Source organism: Vidua macroura, chromosome 4 (assembly GCF_024509145.1).
Source record: "Vidua macroura isolate BioBank_ID:100142 chromosome 4, ASM2450914v1, whole genome shotgun sequence".
NCBI lineage: Eukaryota > Metazoa > Chordata > Aves > Passeriformes > Viduidae > Vidua > Vidua macroura.
The window spans coordinates 63,268,448-63,271,887 of NC_071574.1; positions in this window are offsets into that span (position 1 = coordinate 63,268,448).

The window sequence follows — 3,440 nt, forward strand, 5'->3', positions numbered from 1 at the left end:
CAATTACTATTAGGGGATGGAGGAAAGAGAAAGAAATTTTCCTTAAAAGTATATTTCCAGGGCACAGCTTGCCTGGCTTATGAAGACAGCTGAGAAAGTTCTCACTTTGTTTGAACTGATGTGTTTGTGAAAGTCTCATTTCTCCTCCCACCTCTTCTTTTCTTCTGCAATGTCCAGTCTTGAAAACAAACTGACAGATGTTCTCTTGGATCAGCTTGTGAGACTTGCAATGTCAGGAGTGCAAACAGACTTTTGCTGTTTGGTTCAGGAAATGAGATGCAGACAATCTGATAAATAAACAGTGCTTATTACTCCAGTTTAAAGTGCGCTTTGGATTTCTTTTCAAAATACTCCTACGAGGAAGAGAGGATGAATATTAAACATGTGCTCCTAATTTAGAGACCTCAATGGCAAGGTCAGAGGGTCTTTAACTTATACAATTTGTATAGTTAGGTTATAACAGGAGTGAGTGTTTCTGATCTTTAACCATATTAAAGGAACAACAAGAAATTTGAATTACATAGAAGTTCACTCCAAAGAATTATACTATTGACTTCAAAGTCACTTATAAGACTTATGAACACACCAAGATGAATTAGAAAAATAGGATTTAGGACTGTATGTAAATTGGAATGCATTGTGATTTTTATAACTAAGAGACACATAGAGATTGAAAGAGATGGCACATAATTACCAAGTATGGATTGGGACAAGACAGAGTGGAAAATATTCTTCTACTCAAGCAGTTAAGTATGCATTTTAATGGTTATGGGCTCATAAATTTAGATTTAGATATCATTCAAATGGCACTTCCATTATCAGCACCATCTAGATCCCCAGAACAGCACTAAAGCATCATTTAACTTTTAATTCTGTGTAATGTCATGTGCCACCCTATTTCTCTGTCATGGCTATGTGGCCTACACAGCACAGAAGAGCCCAGCATCCATGGCTCTGATGACACACATGCTGCCAGGCACAAGTAGGAACAGCCAGGGACCTGCCCTGCATGTATGCCAGGAAATGCAAACAAGCAAGCACAAAAGGACAATTAACTTCATAAAAAGGCAACAAGAATTTCTTTCCTATCGTGAGAAAGAAAAGAGAAGAGTTCAGAATGCAGTAGGTGAGTTTTTGAGCTAACTCTTGATATTCTGTTAAGGACATGATGACTGCATGCTCTGCTGTCCTTTGGGACTTGCAAAACACAATTTGGCCCTCAAGAGAGAAAACAGAGACCCACTGAGTCACCAGTAACATTTGCTGCATTGCTTTGGATTTGTCTTGAGGCACCTCCCTTCCCTTCCAGCTCTGCAGTAAAGCATCATTTCCACCAGACAGAGGTGATTCAGAACCCATGAAATGCTCATTTTTCCAAGTAATGGAGAACTGTTACTGAATGAGTTATCATCTAAACAGCTTTTAGTGCCACATTTGAATTCTGAATGAATTCAAATTCTAGTGAAAGGTGTTCAACAAGTGTCATTGAGCCAAGAAACTTTACTCACTGTTCCCAAGAGGAACACACCCAATACTTGTTGTGAATTTCATTTTTATTCCTAACCTTACTCTCTGCATGACTCTCTTTTCTGGACTATTGAGTTTTGTGGGGAAAGTATCCCATAGTATACCTGTGCTTATCTGAGACAAATAACTTCATCTGTTATATTGTGGCTACAAGACACCAGTTAGCAAAAAACACCTCTCAGACTTATTTGTTTTTTTAATCCTAAATGAATGAGATGCAGGCCGATAAGTTAATTATGAAAGATTCTGTGAACTCATTTTATATGCCAAACTCTCTCCAATAAAGATGGCTGTATTTACCTATTGATATTCACCCTCTCTTCTTATATTGTGTTTGCAGTTTCCAAGTGTGATTACAGAGAAAACAACAGAAATCCAACATATGAAATTTCATACATGAAATTTACAGTACCTCAAAGACTATTTTGTATTTACTATTTACTACTTTGTAATTTGAGAAATTTTTCCCAACCTCTTCCTTGTAACTGTCATTGTAAATAATGAAAATATTCACCTTGCCTACACACTGTGCTCATTTCCTTCAGATCCATGTTTCAGGCCAAACACTTCACTTTTATTAGTCTGCTTCCTTAAAGGGCAAGTTTATATCAAAACAATGACATTTTTCGTATTTTAGATATTGCACTATAAAGCCATTTACATAAACCTTACCTTTTCAAAGTGTGGAAAAATATATGCTACAGCAAAATCTTTCATTTTTCTTATCACAAGACACGTCACATCTTTAGCTATGATGTATACCTTTTTCTTGTCGTAAGTGAGACTGTTGCTGCTTGGAAAATCCAGGCTTGGACCAACTCTGCCCCTATAACAGAGGGAACAACAAAACACTAACTCACTAACTGTAGTGGGGGATTCTGGCTGCTGCCTACTGCATTCAAGAGGTCCTTAATTAGAACACAGCGTGGTGATTTCAACCCTATAGCCTGATGGAGCTCAGTAAATTGTGCCTACTTACACCCAGTTCACAGGATCCCATCAGAAGGCCTGAGGTAGTACCTTGCAGGACTACATGAGTTTTATCCCTTGTGTGAAAAAGAGGGAAAGGGGAACTGCAGGCAGAAGTCAAGGCTGGATGTGTCATATCCAGCAAGTAAGACTTCCAAAGTTTGGTATAGTCTCTGGGTGAGCTATCCTTTTTCTGAAGTCAGCTTAACTCTTTTGAAAGCCAGCTCAACCCGGATTAATTAATTTTAAAGTTACACCTAGTAAAAGTTGTAATTACCTTAGAGCAAAAGTGAGTATTTTCTTAATAAAGATGGAATGCATGAGCAAAATTTACTCTGCACATTATGAAGACGGTGGAGGTGACTAGTTGACAGAGCTCGACAGATGTCCTCTTCCACCTGTCAGTCTTACTGAATACATTTAATAGTAGATTTAAAAAACCCCAAACCTCAAATATTCAGGCTTTGGCAATACTTCCAACTACTATTATAGAGAAGCTGCCAAATCTTTTGTTGAAGCAAATGACAGTGGGGAGCCCAGTAGATCTCCTTTGGATGGAAAGTGTCCTGTACAATGTTCCATAATGCCATGCAGAACAAATGGCTACAAGGACTATGTTCAGTTACTTGTGCCTCTGCTCCAACACCTGCAAAGAGGGATTCATGGCCAAGAGCGTGTTTAACATTACAGCAGAGACCAAACCAAGAGAGGCCAAATTTGATTACCCTTCGGTGGCAGTGGCGACAAACGTCCTTATTACTGCTGACATTAAAGACAACCATGAGGGAAGGCAAAGCGGCTGCCAGCTTTCTGCCCCTGAACTCACAGCGGTCACAAGGCTCAGATGCAACAGATTCGCCTTTGTTCATGCCACGTCGGGCACCCACAGCCTCTGGTGTCCAGCGGATGGCACGGCCCGCCTCACGCCGGGCTCTCCCCGTTCG